This window comes from Salvelinus alpinus, chromosome 38, assembly GCF_045679555.1.
Source record: "Salvelinus alpinus chromosome 38, SLU_Salpinus.1, whole genome shotgun sequence".
NCBI classification, from domain to species: domain Eukaryota; kingdom Metazoa; phylum Chordata; class Actinopteri; order Salmoniformes; family Salmonidae; genus Salvelinus; species Salvelinus alpinus.
Genome location: NC_092123.1, coordinates 9,079,808 through 9,096,186, shown reverse-complemented (window position 1 = coordinate 9,096,186; position 16,379 = coordinate 9,079,808).

Below are 16,379 nucleotides of genomic sequence, written 5' to 3'. Positions count from 1 at the left end.
ATTGTTTTTCAGGAGAGTAGGAGAGGAGAGGGGGAGAGGAGAGGGGGAGAATGAAGGGTATCGCTGCCTTGCTTTAGCAAATGAATGATTCCAGCGGAGGGGTTTTTAAGTGAAGGTATTAATAAGGGTTCTGGCAGGTATTCCCATGATTCACAGTGTTACATTTGCATATAATTAATCTTGAAGAAAGCTGGAAGATAAACAGCTGTAATTCAGACCAGCACTGGGACCCTGCTGCCACCTATCTGATGAAATCAGAGCCAATATGTTTGTTTTATTTCACGTGATACACACCCCCCTCCCTCCTCTCTCTCTCTCGCTCCTGTTCTCTCTAAGTAACATCCTCTTTCTCTTTCTGCCTCCCTTTCGATCGGCAAGTTAGCTACTATGCAAATTAGCAATTAGCAAATTAGCAATTTATATATTCTTATTTACAGAAAGTAAAGCATATACTATATAAAGACAGCTTTGCTTCGTGGCACTACTACCACTGTCTATCACATTCCTAAATAGACTAGATATTTGTTCTATACAACATAGTGATACCACCCAATATTTAATAAAAAATAACAATAATAATCAATTCCTCCTATCTGTGATTATCCCATCATGTTGGAGACCTAATAATCTTCTAAGTGTCTGTGATTAGGCTGCTAGCAGTATAGCAACAGACATGAAACATGAGGTGGCAAATCTAATTGGTGAACAAAGGTGTGTTGTTGTGGCGACCGAATACGGCTTCCAATATCTGGGCTGTTACACCTTTTTAGCTTGTGCTTTACTCAGTAATTAACACATGCCTCCAGCCCTTCTGAACGTGGCAAAGTAATGGTGTTGCTCCTCTTTTCTTAACGTTTTGCCCACTGTAGTGCCGACAGCAGGAAGAGACAGCTAGTCAGCCAGAGTCATTAGAGCCACCGTGAGCAGCCCACAGAACCTTTCCTCGTATGCCTCCTTTTCGTCGGTTATGTTCTCTGGCTTTCACATCCACCAGTTGTTTTCTTTGTTGTACTTTGGAATGCTTGTGGTATGCCGCCGGGCCAAGAAAAAAAAGCAATACAAAATCAATCAAAAGAGAAATGGTTAGGGGGAGGAGGGAAAATAGGGAGAAGTCAATTGATAAGGCACAATGAAATGTATCAACTCAAGTCATTTGAAACTTTTGTTTAACTGTGATGACATTTTCATGATACACTGTGTGTGTGTGTGTGTGTGTGTGTGTGTGTGTGTGTGTGTGTGTGTGCGTGTGTGTGTAAATATATCTGAGCATGTGTGTGTAAATGTGTGTGTGTTGTATTTAACTACGGTATTAATAGACTTTGCTGAGGTTACGTGGGCCCTTGGGTACATGGTAAAACTGCCCTCCTACACAGTCAAGCGTGCAGCTGTAATCTAGCCCGAGGCACACCTACCCACAGTCACTATCTAATGTATTTTACATTTTCACAGATGAAAAAGAGAGGAGAGCGGGGAGAAAGAGAAGGACTTTGCTCCCTTTGTTCCCTTTGTACCCTACGTCACTTGACACATGGAGACCGTAGTGGAGGGTTTTGTTGCTCTCTAATCTGTAATTAAGAATTCTGTGTACGTGGCCTCTGCATTGTGGCTGGTTCTCTGGTTGACAAATATTACTATGGGATCATGGACATTAAACGGCTAAACTGGAATAATAATGGTTTTACGTATACTGTGGGATATTTGATTTTTGAGTAGCCCCGGGAAAATGTTAACTGTTCATTTGCTCTCCAGAGTTTGTACTTTGATGTAAACTGGTCGGTAAAATGATGTCTTCCTGTATTTCACTGATGGCCTTTGAAACTACCTAAGTTATTGACATTTTTCTATTAATTTGGTCTATTTCTAATAATTTACGTCTCACAACTTGTGAGGTGAGGAGGCCACACCACAAACAAACATACAGTATACCCATAATAGCCTGTTGTTCAACTTTTTTCTGCTATGATCCGGACGTACAGTACCGTGGTGTTCTTTGTGAAAAGCTGCCAAAATGCTCATAGAAGAAAATGTAATTCTTGACAAATCGGACTTCTGGGAGCTTGGATCTCTGCCAACTTCATCAGGTCTTTAAAATCGCAACAATCCATAAAATAAAATAAAAATTCTTACTTTTTCCCGACCTGTAAAAACTTGTACAAATATTGAAAGTATCCCTGCAGCTGAATTTTTCGCTCCCTAGTCACTCATCACCAACTTCTAAATAACAGGCTTGGCAGACGCATCTAGCTATCTCATCTCATACAGCTCCTGAATCAGAGTGTTAGGCTGGGGCTATGCTGACACGGAGATGCTGAGTTGCCAAAAAAAATCACAAATCTCTAACCCCCCAACAACTGCCGGCCCGGTTCCCTTGTGTGTTTTCCGAGAGAGGTGTTTCCGGACATGCTGGCGGTCACGCTCCGATATCACCTTCTTTTGACCGGAATTCGGCCTCCCTGGCATTTCCCCGTGTTCCCATCTGTTTCCCTGTGAGCGAAGCAGAGCGCCGGCACACCTAGCTCCAAGACTGCTTAGCTTAGCTGCAGAGCAGACAGAGTGAGCCTGTGGGCCATGCTGTCTGATGGGCCTTGGCCCCGCATCCTCTCTGACCCCATACTACTCAGACTCTACCAGGAGGCCTTAAACTAACAGGAGTTCACCCTCTATGTATTTTTCTGGATGAATGGTAATACGATATATATTAGTTCCATTTCCTCTGCTAGGTGGGTGTCTTGTGTTATAATTAAATGTATTTGTTGTTGGTACGTTTAAAGGTATATTGCATTTATTGGCAATATTTGTACATTTGTGGGATATGGGTTAAGAAAGTGGACTAGGTGCCCGTTGAGGAGCTCCATGGCCTGGCTGTCAGATGTCTCTAAAGTACCTCCCTGCTGTTCCATCTACACTCTCTCTTCTCAAGATACTACAGTACATTTCTGAACTGCCTATCATCTAAAGCTGTGGAGGACCATCACAGAAGTACAGCCAGATACCTACAGTGCATTTGTTTTGTGAAATCGTTTTTTTGCTTATTTTGTTTTTATAGCAACTTTGAGATTCTACTTGTAATGAAAAGCGCTACATATAGTAAAACACATATATTACCATTATAAGAATACATTCCCGTACATTCCCGTACATTATATCTAAAATAATATGCATTATCCTCTGTATTTTATTTTTGAAAGGGTATCAATCCCAAACCCAATTAAAATCCCAAACCACTGATGTCTCCTGATATTTACTCTACAACGTGTCCTTTAATGACAAAGAGTTGTTTCCTCCTTGAGGCAGGAACTGATGTCTTTTTACGTCACGGTAGTTGAACGAAATCAGTTAAAGTAATGTCTTTGTTCTATTTGTTACAGGCATCTAACTAAAGGGCCTTTGTATTAACTTCCCGAACTTCACATTACAAAGGAGTTTTTTTATAAAGATCTCCCAATGGAGTTTTATGTAGCAGCTACATTTGGGCTGTGTCCCAAATGGCACCCTATTCCCTTTTACGGTGCACTACTTTTGACCTGGGCCCATAGGGCTCGTGCCAAAAATAGTGCACTACTTAGGGCGTAGGGTGCCATTTGGGGGGTGCCATTTGGGGCGTACCCTCGACCTCCAATCTTCCAGAGGGACTCCTCTTCCCATCCCTATCTCCTGAACCCCATCACCTGAAGGACTATAGGCTCTACTAAGTCATTCCTTGATGTGGCACACTCAAGTGCTTTCACATGGGGGGGTCCTCTGCTCTGTGTGTTCTGGAAGGCCCCCAGAGGTTTCCCAAGGTTCACTTTCTGCACTGGATACAAAAAGATGCTACTGTAATAACAGTGGATAGCAAATGTACAAATTAAATTATCCTGCCTAGCGCTCGCTAACACGACAGAAAGAAGAAATTGTGTGAGGGAAACATTAAGCGCTGTGCCATGCTACCTCACTATCTACCTTTTAGACCTAATAAAGAGAACTTCAGTATATATCCATTACCCCCACAGCAGTGCAGAACAAATTAGCTCTAATAGGGTTTCCCTTTCCCCCACTGTCAATTTGTTTTTTTCTTAATGCTAAAGTTTCCCCCACAATGTATTATACAACAATATGATACCAATTACAGTGACTGGAAACATGAAATGAAAAACATTAGCACAATATTAGACTGAAAATCAGCCGTTCGAAACAAGTTTCATCCAAAGCAGCAAGCGTGTCACGTGCACAGAGAGATACTTGAGGACTAACAGCTTAGCTATGGTTCATTATCAAATGATGAATACAACCACTTGTGTTACCTTGCACTTACAGTACTGTACAGTGTCTGCCCTCGCTGAATTCATTCTTATCCTTTCAAGCATCTGTGTCAGTCTGAATATTACAACAAAAATATGACATGAAAACACACTGGCAGTGTAGTAAACTTAATCCAGCCCCTGCCAAATGCATTTACCTTAATATGGTGTATAACACTTCACCTACTCCCTGAGCTGTACTGTTTGTGTGAGAGAGTCAGCACAGTCAGTGATTCCAAAAAGATCGCTCCCACACGGTCAGTGTCGCAGGTACTTCTGCAGCCCTCTGATGTTCCACAGTATATCTCCCAGTCCTGTGGGACCGATGGGACATGGCAGCACGTTGTGACATCTGATGTCAGATTTCTCTCTAAGGCGCCCCTCGCCATCCTGCGCGGGGAGGTGGGAAACCAGATGGCGGGATTCAGACCGGCGAGTAAACTACACACGTGTCCATGGCATGATGATCAGCGAGCGGCTCTACGCCTGCTACTAAACTTCCTGTCTGCTCTCCCACCTCTCTGTCACAGCAGTTGGTGTCACTATGCCTTCTGCATTCAGGGCCCCCATGAACAGATTGGACAGTCTGCTGTTAGGATCATTCACAACACTGTCAGAATGTCCACTGGAGCTTCGCCCACGATAGTGAATGAGTCAGATTCAAGACTCTCTTTTAAGCATTTTGGGGATTTTAGGGTATTGATTCAATTGTTGGTTATGCATATCATATATACAGTATGGTATGTCAATCAATCAAGTTTATTTTATATAGCCCTTCGTACATCAGCTAATATCTCGAAGTGCTGTACAGAAACCCAGCCTAAAACCCCAAACAGCAAGCAATGCAGGTGTAGAAGCACGGTGGCTAGGAAAAACTCCCTAGAAAGGCCAAAACCTAGGAAGAAACCTAGAGAGGAACCAGGCTATGAGGGGTGGCCAGTCCTCTTCTGGCTGTGCCGGGTGGAGATTATAACAGAACATGGCCAAGATGTTCAAAATGTTCATAAATGACAAGCATGGTCAAATAATAATCAGGAATAAATGTGTTATGTGTATGTGTGTATGTTATGTGTATATGTGTATGTGTGTAATGTGTATGTGTTATCTTCTTGAAATATCTACTCTATGTGATATATGATATTGATGGGTTTTTTTTACATTTAATGTACATTTTTGTCGCTATTGAATATTTATATCTGTCTTTATATATATATATTTTTTTTTTATTCATTTCACCCTTATTTAACCAGGTAGGCCAGTTGAGAACAAGTTCTCATTTACAACTGCGACCTGGCCAAGACAAAGCAAAGACAAACAACACAGGGTTACACATGGGATAAACAGTCAATAACACAATAGAAAAATCTGTATACAGTGTGTGCAAATGAAGTAAGGAAGTAAGGCAATAAATAGGCCAATAGTGGCAAAGTAATTACAGTTTAGCAATTTACACTGGAGTGATATATGTGCAGATGAGGATGTGCAGGTAGAAATACTGGTGTGCAAAAGAGCAGAAAAACAAAAACAAATATGGGGATGAAGTAGGTAGTTGGTTGGATGGGCTATTTACAGATGGGCTGTGTACAGCTGCAGCGATCGGTGAGCTGCTCTGACAGCTGACACTTAAAGTTAGTGAGGGAGATATACGTCTCCAACTTCAGCGATTTTTGCAGTTCATTCCAGTCATTGGCAGCAGAGAACTGGAAGGAAATGCGGCCAAAGGAGGTGTTGGCTTTGGGGATGACCAGTGAAATATACCTGCTGGAGCGCGTGCTACGGGTGGGTTTTGCTATGGTGACCAGTGAGCTGAGATAAGGCGGAGCTATACCTAGCAAAGACTTATAGATGACCTGGAGCCAGTGGGTCTACTTTGCTTCTTCAATGATTGTCTTCATACCAGCATATGTTTTTTTCCAACTTTTTTATCATGTCTTGCCCCTAACTTTCTCCCACCATACCTCCCAATCGACCTATCACAAGATCTGGTGTGAATAGCCATATCATGTTATGGGACTGACCACCTAGACTATTTAGCCTGTAGCATTTGTCCCATCTCATGGCCCTCCACTATAGGATAGTTCCTGTGGAACTATCATTTCCAAGGAATCTCCCAACAAACTATGTCAGCCCCCCCCCCAAGAATCTCCCCAGCTCCAGCGGCTACTGTCCAAGCTCATCAACTAGAACACTTCACCAGATCTAGGCCACAAACTAATTATTCAATGATACTTGCACATTGTCCCCACTGCTCTTCATCTCAAATGCCACCTCTCTTATAAATGTTAGAAGAACATCCATAAGACAATAACGGATGCCCCAGTCTCAGGGGCATTGTCTTGTTTCTTTGGAAGTAGCTCTACCCTAATCTCTTTCTGTTGCTGGAGACAGGTTTTTTTCCCACCTAAATGGAGGTGCCTATAGACAGATGAACCTGAGGTACTGAAATCTTGCCTTGCCTGAGGGAGTTCAAAAGCCTGACATATGGTCGTGTGGCTGCAGCTCTTGACTCAGTCATGCAACACACAGTATCTAATCACATTTTCAATTGCCTCAACAACTTCAGGGTTGATTATCAGCCACTCATGTGGCTTGAGATGGGCAACACTTTAAATGCAGTTGGAAATGCTCATCTTGAGAGCCGGTGATTAAAATTTGACCCCTTGACTAGAGGGTGGGGCTGTGGGCTGTCTGTGTGTACCAGAACTCATTAGAATCCCGCTTCTATTAACAGACGCTTGCCAGGCCTGGGGTTCTGAAATTGTTGTCATGACGAGGAAAGATGTCATTCTTCCAAAACTCAAGAAGTGTTTTTTTTAAACTTTACTCTACAGAAGTTAGTCTACAATTTGCAAATGCACTGTGAACTACATTGAGGGTTCACCCAAAAACCCGAGCAGAAAGTGGTTGAGAAATATAAATGTTTTGAACATTTTGGAGGGAAAATGGAGGGAAAAGGGACCACCAGGTGCAGGCTCTCCACCTCACTCGACAGAAGCTGCTTTTCTCCTCCAATAACCCAAAGCAGGGAGAGAGATGGCACTTCCAGTAGTTGAGCCAAAAGACATTTCAAGTGTGCACTTCAAAGACTGCTTGGATTATATTCGCATACAGTGTATCCTGAGGGAAACCTTTGAAGGAAAAGTACTGCAGAGCTGCTTGTGGCCATCGAGAGTGTGTTTGTGTGTCTCTGTGTGTGTTTTGTTTGTTTGTCTAAATCCATTTTGCTCACCACACTCGCCACCATGCTATTGGGGTCTGGGGTTTCTACCAAACGCCCTGTGAGATTTCAGCTATGCATATTCTGCTTTATTTACCCAATCCCTGGAAAAATGGTTCCTCAATGGCATATTTTAAGCAGTGTTGCGGATGCTACTCTGAAAATATAGTTTACCAAGCTACCAATTACTTCACACTGGTGGAAGTGAAGCTGCTCTGAAGCTACCGTTAAGAAAAATACAGTTTATTTATCTGAAGTTACTTTGAAAAAGTAGTTTACTACATCCAAACTACTTCTTCAAAAATGATAATATCTTCATCTGAAATGTCATAGACTACAAATTCCAATGACAGATCACTCTGGTATCATATGGTAACAGGTTTGAAGTAAGAATTAGGCAGGTCTAATGCCAAAAAATAAAGAAAATTCTTGCCTACTTTATCTATATTTTCTTTTTGCAAAGAAAGTAGTGTGTAGTTCCAGTAGTTAGCTACACACTATCAGGTTCAACTACCACTAAGCTACTGCCAAATTAAGTTACATTACTAGTTGATCGACATACTATACTTTGGATGCAAATGGCAAGATTTTCAGAAATTGTGTTTTGTATTGGTGCCGTTATAGGCAAGTGAAATTACTTAGTCATTTTTGGGTTCACAATTTAATTGATGAAGGGTACAAACATCTTCACGGACACCTGCAACCAATGGGTGCCATTATGCCAACTCCAACAGGAAAAAAGGCTGAAAAGACTGAAACGAATAGAAACACTGAAGCCTATTATCATAGTTAAACCCACATCAGTTAGAGGTCTCAATCACTACTCCCTGTGTCGCCTTCACATGCAGATGGTGGCATTTGTGCCATTTGTTTCAGGTGGTTCCCCACATAAAGAGACGTTTGGAGAAAAAGAGTAGGGGGACTTCTTGGCTGAAAGGACAAGTAAGTAACAGGATTTGTACATTGTCCTGGAGGTTTGGAGGTTGGTTCACCTTAAAGCTGCTGGAAAGGATTAGCAGTAGCTGCTCCGGAGCCATTCGAGGTGGGCACAGTTGCCTTTTTGCATTTCAATCGAGCCAGCATTGCACGTGGAGGGACCACAGCAGAGTATGTGCCTTTTATATTTCACAACGGCAGTGGTGGTGGCAGTTTGAGTTTCATTCTGGCTATTGGGCTGGCTCCCCTTGCTCCCAGTAATCACGGGTAAACAAAGAGTGGCATTGTGACTTTAGCCCCTTCCTCTTAAACGGTGGTAGAGCCCGGGTTGACCTGAGGAGACCAACAAGGCTGCACCACATGGGGCTAGCGGGGAGGGGTCGCATTCCGCCAGATGAGGAGTGACACAGGGTTCGAAGGTTAATTTGTGTAACAGGCAAATTTGCATACAAATGAAAAATGACATAATTTTTCTGTTCTCCCAAACTTTCAATGTCATCCACATCAAGCGGCCCCATCAGCGTTCCCTGGCCGTTTGAAGAATATTCATCACTTCTGAAGATGGGGCACCTTGTTGCTATTAATCTCTACTGCAGGTCAATGACTTAATTTGCCCAACTTTATCAGTGGTGCCATTCCCTTTTTTTTCATAGTTTCGGTCTCTTTGTAGCCCCCTTTTTCTAAAGTGTTCGTATTGCCTTTCTTCATACAGAGTGGATAAGCTTTTTAAGTACAACAAAGGCACATTAACTCTGTTCTCTGAAACAGTTTTGAAGACATAAATGAATTACTTGAGATGGAAATATATCCAGCCCTCTAGATTGCTCTCTCTTTCCCCTTCTCCCTCAACACCCTTCTCCAACTTCTTGAGAGATTTCCTCTCTCCAACCGTTTCGTCCCTCTCCTCGGCTTGATTGAATGGATTGTTTTTCTAATCCAAGGGAAATTACTTGCAATAAGGGTCACATAATCATGGCAAAAAGTGTGACGGCAAGAGTGAAGTGACAAAATGATTTCCCCACATTCATAGTGAGTGTGTGCGTATGTGTGTGTTCGAGTATGTGTCTTTCTGCGTGCGTAGATGTGTGTCGGTGTAAAATTCCACCTTACCCCATCTGGTGTCATTCTCCCCATTCTGTTCTCCTCTCATGTCTGACACTGTGTGAGGGGAGAAGCTACTCTAGAATAAGAGACTTTCGTTACAGTGCTTTCTGTCTGGCTCAAACTCTCTGCCTGACTGTGATCACTGAATGAGACCAGTCTGCATTAGAACATCTAGGGGAATTCTGGTAATCAGACGTCTGACACACAAACCAAGCCTCTTGAGAACTTTCGCACAACTTCCACACACTTCTGGAATTCTAATATCGTGGATATTCTTAGAGCCAGAGCTGCATGCTAAAGACTAACTGAAGATGTCTCTCTTCTCTTCTTTTATCTCTGAGACGCAGTGCTGCCTCTCTGCTCATTTACCCTCTTCGGTTCCCGGACGGTGAAAAAACTGTTCAGCCGCATTGACAGTCCAGTCCGATGGACAGTGGAGTGTTGTTTTTCAAAGGGAATCATATTCATTGAATTAAACTTAGTTCAACTTATTTAGAATCACGTCTTTGTGAGGCTCTAACGACCTTTTAAATGAGACTTAATGGACTTCATCTGGCAGCTGTATGAATGATGTACTGTATTTCCTCGAAGTCAACAGCATTCATTTTAAAGAGACAGAGAACAGAGCACTGAACACTGTCACAAACTGAAAAATCTAACTTCATGTAATCAACGACGTGTGCAATAGGCCACTTAAGCAGTGTAGTTTTGTGTTTTGCTAGATTGTCTTGACTACTGTAAGGCTATGATCAATTGTTTTCGAGATAATTTATTTGGAATGAATATATCAACAATGAATGTAATAATGAATAGTTCCTTATTTTATGCCGTTTATGTTTATTTGCCCGCACAAGTATTTGTCCTCTGCGCATTAGAATGTGACCGAGTCTGTGTGAGTATGAAGATGTCAATGTACAGTTCACTAACAGTTATTATGTCACGGATCCCTCCGGAACTTTCCTTACGCACACCTGGCCCCTATTCCCAGTGATTAGTAATTGTATAAGTGGGCCCTTGGTTTACCATTGTCCTGTCGATTATTGTTACAATGTCCGTTGGTGCGTGTGAGTACCTGTGCTGTGTGTTTTGGGCTTTCGTGCCCTTGTGGATTGCGCAGATGATTACGGGTCTCGTCCCGTGTGTTTATTATTGTGCGCATGTGTTATTTATTCGAGGTACTCCTCGCTCTTTTGGTTCGGGTTTCTACCCTGTGTTTTTGTTACGTGTTTGTTTGGTCTTCGTCCCCGTGCCTTTACACGGCACGCCGTAATTTGGGCTTAATAAAAAAAACTATTACGCATTCCTGCGCCTGTCTCCCGACCCTTTATGCCAACGTGACATATTAGGCTACACAGATCAGAATGGTATACAAATCTATAGGTGCTGATTGATTCTATCTTCGAAAATGTATGAGAAATTTGATGAAAACTTTGAGAATACCCTGCTTCATTAAGCCATACACTCCCTTCTAAAAGATCATCTTGAAGGAGACAAAGAAGAAAAAGGAAGAAACAGAGACAGCAAAAGAAAGAGAGATGGGATGGGTTTGTATAAGGCAGCAGAAGATAAAACATCTTGTGAACCATTGTTTGGATCTTTATGCAAAACCTCCCTTTGTGATTTGAACGCTTGATCCCCCATAGGCAAAGGAGTGCTGGGTATTGATCTGCACAGAACGGAAAGGCTTCTTTCATCGTTCAGTCCTCACCTTCCCTCTCTTGGAGGAGCTACTACCCTGGACCAGAGCACCCTCGTCTGGGTAGCAGCCAGAGATTATGGAGAGATAACCTATACAACCTAATGAGCTATAGGTACAGAAGGAAACCAGAGAGTGTCTAATTAGTGGTGATCAAAGTCAGGGGCTTTATCCCCAAAACAAACCTGCACATTTGAATGTGGTTAGGAAGAAGAAGAAAAAAAGTTTCAGGTTTTTGAAGTTTGTAAGAAGTAATACTTTTTTAATGATATGCAGGCCTTTATGCTTTCCTTTACTCTCTCACTGGCTTCCACGCACACACACACGCACGCACGCACGCACGCACGCACACACGCATATGCACACACACAAACACGCATATGCACACACGCACATGCACACTCACTCTCTCACTCTCTCCCTCTCTGTCTCTCTGTCACTCTGTGCCACTCTCTTTCTCATTCTCCCTCCCTCTTTTGGTCACACTCCCTCACATTTCCCTCTATGTATTTGTGTGTGTGTGTGTGTGTGTGTGTGTGTGTGTGTGTGTGTGTGTGTGTGTGTGTGTGTGTGTGTGTGTGTGTGTGTGTGTGTGTGTGTGTTCACACAGTTAACTCTACATAACAGCCACAGTGAGGCACTAACTCTGGATCTCTGACACACTGAAATATAAGCATCCATTGCTTGACACACGCGTGACCAAACCATACTTGATGAAACTGGACCGCAACTAATATACTTGACACAGTTCAGTCTTGAATTCAACCTTCTTGATAAGGTTAACCTTATCTTTGACCTCTTATGACCTTCTAGTGCGTTGCTCTAACCCACTAGCTGCTATTTTGATAGCTGTCTGCTGCTACATCTCTAATGCACTTCATTGTTGCCTTTTTGTCAATTAACAGCCTCTATCAATTAGGTCATCAAATTGATTAACCAATTGGCCCTTTTGGACCGAATCTAAGCATCCCCATTACAAGCATGTCTAAAGGAATAAAAGTCAATTGGAATTGATGAGGAGCTGCAAACGGGGTCTACTGCGTTGGCATATGTGACAATTCATCGGATTAACTGTCAAATGTCCACTCAAAATGTGAGAATTACATAATTATGAATATCATATCTGAAATGTTGTTGCACTGGCTATATATACCGATACTCAACCTCTGCATCTTATACCCCCACAGCACCACACAATATCAAATAGACATGCTACCCTGGAAATGTTCAATTCATTCTTTATAAATATATTTATATATTGCCATTAGATATTTCTTTCATATTAGGTTAACTCATTTTGCTCACCGCCACTACCCTGCATTTGTGGCTCTTTTTAATCTTAATGAAAGCAGTGGCAGGGACGGCAATTTTACGCTGCAATTTTGCTGCTTATATTTTCAAAAATATTAGTCATGTGCCTTTGGCCTCAAAGCTAAAATAAGTTTGCTGTCTCCCTAACACCAGAGGAACTTGTGGCAAAAACTATTGAGACAAGAGGTGAACTATCCAAAATTGTGAGAAAACGTACAAAAACCCACATTTAGTAGAATGTTCAGGTCAATTGTAGAAAATCTGCAACAGAAGAAAACAGATGACATTTGTTAGAAGATACATTTCCTGAGGCAAACAAAAATTTGTATTTACTTCTATGACTGTGCTATACATCATTCCCTGTTTAGCCGTCAGTCAATATTGTCATTATCACATTTAGGCAGAGGTGCAAACATAGCATCCCCTCCCCCACCATACCATCCTATCTGCATACTAAATTCAGTGTTACAGGAATCCTGGCCAACGTGAATCCTTTGGACTGGTAGCTACTGAAAAGCGATACGTGTATCACCCCCGCCTCCTCAGTTCCCCCGAGGTATGGTAATAAAATCAGACGTGCAGGTGTAACGTTACTTTGGAGTAGCATTACACATCCGATGAGTGGTTAGTTGGGGGTTGGAGGCTAGCGGTGTCTCAGTTCTGTTTGCATAGCCTTTGTGCATTAAGCATTCCCTTGTCCAAAAAGACAGGCCTGACAGAAATATGGCTGAAAGACACAACATGTGACCTGTTTAGTGCTCCCTGTCATGCCCTAGAGCCATGGCAGGGACTCTATTAGTGGGAGAAAGCACAGATGCTACCAGATAGCCAGCATATTGTCCAGAGATGACCCATGTAGAATTGCACAATGTTCAATACACTCAGGTCTACAATTGAATTGCATTGACCACCTTTGCTTGCTGTCCACTGCACACGGTCATTGGATTTAAGGTGGATACAGATCTATCTATCTGAAACAGAATCACAACCCAAGGGATTGTCCTGAAATATTGAACATGACAATAGCCGTATGCATTGTATGATCCAAGGCATACCGTTTCACTACCCTCAACATTTACAACCACTTGATTCTGAAATGCATATTTCCTATTGAAATCAAGGTTAGAATATGTGCACAAATCTTAGCTAGATTAATCAGCTAATGAAATCCAGCAGCCTACTGTAATACTGTGTAATATAACAAAACAGAATATGTCTACAATATGGTTTCCCCTTACAAATGCAGATGTGTCCGATGGCTATGAAAAAGCTGTCTGTACTCATTTGTGGTGGCCAGCCCGGGGATAAATTAAATCCCTCAAATCTTCCTCCTCCCTGCAGCTGTTAGCAGAATCAGAGCCCAGGTAGTGCTTGGGGCCTGTACAGGCAACCAAGCGACAGTCATGGTGCATGGAGACACACGCCACGGTGCAGATGCTGAGTCTGATACTGCTACACACCATGCTTCTACCTAATGTAACTACTTGGGCTATAGACACAATGTTGTTGGTTAATAGAGACATAAAAATAAAAAAAATACAACTCAGAGGATGATTAAGTGGTGGGGGATACAACTTCTATATAATTGAATGTATTACATGCGTCAGGACAGAATTATAAAAATGATCATAAAAGGTCATTTAACCATGAAACTACATGATCTGAGATCATGGACGGCCACCTTAAATGTTGAAGGGACTCCCCCCTCATTAATGTCAAGTTGCAATTTTTGTTTTTGTAGACGCTCAATTCATATTGATCATAACTCGACCTTCACTAGACTGCAGTTGGTAATATGATCAATAGGTGTGTTTGCCGAGGCACGGCTAGCGTACCAGCATCCATACGCTTTCTAAATAGACGTATAGTGGAATGAAAGGGTAGGCTAACAGTGATCTTCCTTTCCAATACATTGAGCTAAGATGTACTGAGATAATAGTAGTTGAGGGATAGCCACTTGCGTTGGAGATGGACAATCAGGCTGTTTTGAGGCAGTATTATGGTACCAGATCATAGTTACTATTGCTGAGTGTGTTGATGTTTACGAGTGTACACTTTCTAGTAAAAGCCTAGGAAGAGTCATGAGAAACAGGAGTTCAAACAAGTCTAAGTGGAATGTGGGAAACATACACTAGCTTGATGTTTATCCTCCTGAAATGCATACACTTATTCCATGCTAATGATAATTCACAATGGACAAGAGGCGAGTCTTTTCCCCTTTATTTGATCAGTCATAATCATTTCCTGAAGATAAGAACTTATCAAAAGATGGCCACTCTCTGGAAAGGCACAAATCATTAATAAAATAATGAAGTGACAGAGCACCTTGGGGATTTTCTGTCCGACCTTAAACCCACGTCTTGTCATTACAGTGAGAAGTAAAAAATATACATCTGATTTAAATTAAAGTTTTTATTTCAATTGTGGAATACAATTCTATTTAAAATGAGCCCTTATTTGCATTTCATAAGAGTCAAACAAGTTTTACTGTGTGTGTGTGTGTGTGTGTGTGTGTGTGTGTGTGTGTGTGTGTGTGTGTGTGTGTGTGTGTGTGTGTGTGTGTGTGTGTGTGTGTGTGTGTGTGTGTGTGTGTGTGTGTGTGTGTGTGTGTGTAAATGGTCACCGGAGAGAGGACCTCAGGGAACACTGTGATAATGAAGCTGTGTGTGTAGTGTGTGTATTGTTGTCTATATACAGAAATTAAACTGAGGTGTGTGTGTGTGAGGGGGTGTTTGACAGATCTAGAGTTTGAAAGGTTTTAAGGTCAATAAACAAACAGGGCATTGATTTCTTGTCACTCTCCCCATTCGCAGGAAAATCAGCTTTCAGAAATGTTCAGTCCCTTTATCATAGACCTGTTATGTTTATCCCTGCTTATGGTGAAAACCTCCCTTACAAAAGGAATAGCCTAATAAATAGCTCCACCCAGACATCTCCAGAGAGGAGGGTATCTTAAGCAGGCCAATAGCAGAGATTGGTAATCATTTTATTGGAGAGGGATGTGAAGGAACGATGTTCTCCTCCCTGATAGATGAGCAGAAGGCTAGGCCTGCTGATCGAAGCTGAATGTGTGTTTATGAGTCTCGGCAGAGAGAGGGAACAGCGGAGGGAGAACAAGTGTGGATTCCTCCTCGGCCCAGCTCGCTTCAAACCCATCCAGGGAAATGTTTCTTTGCTCTTTTCACGTGACGAATCGCAGGCAACAACCCTGGACGTTCTTTTTTATTGTACGATCATAACGGTGCCGAGCTTTTCTTTTTTTTCTGCTTGCCTCATTCTCCTTTCTCAACAAAAGTGGGAAAAATGGAAACGCTTTTTGTGTGTTTTTAATCCTTCCACACTTTAATTGGCCTTCTCTTTACTGTGAAGTGGGTAAAAGCAATGGCGAGATGAAACAAGTGTTAGGTTGTGTGCTGCTAGGGTGACACACGGTGTTTCCAAGCGTGAAAAGTTGACCTGATATTTAAGCCTTCACATTTGCAATTAAAACTACAGGATCAGGGGTTATTTCAGTTTGGAAATAGAAACGGTCTCCTCTTACCAATTCAAATTGCTACCTCGTCTTTTTAGTTATGATTTATTCCACAATATGATTAGGCTTGTATATGTTACGTGTTTGAAACCATTTTCAGATTTGCCTCTGGTCCAGATATCTCTTCGGTAAGTGTGATCGATATGGACATGGATTGGACTGACAACCGCTTGGTGGAGTCGGTAAAGGGGGTCCTTGACGGACTTCGATCTGATCAGAGTGCACTATTTCACATTGTCTGTGTCCCAAGTGTCACCCTATTCGCCACATAGTGCACTACATTTGATCAGGGTTCACAGGGCT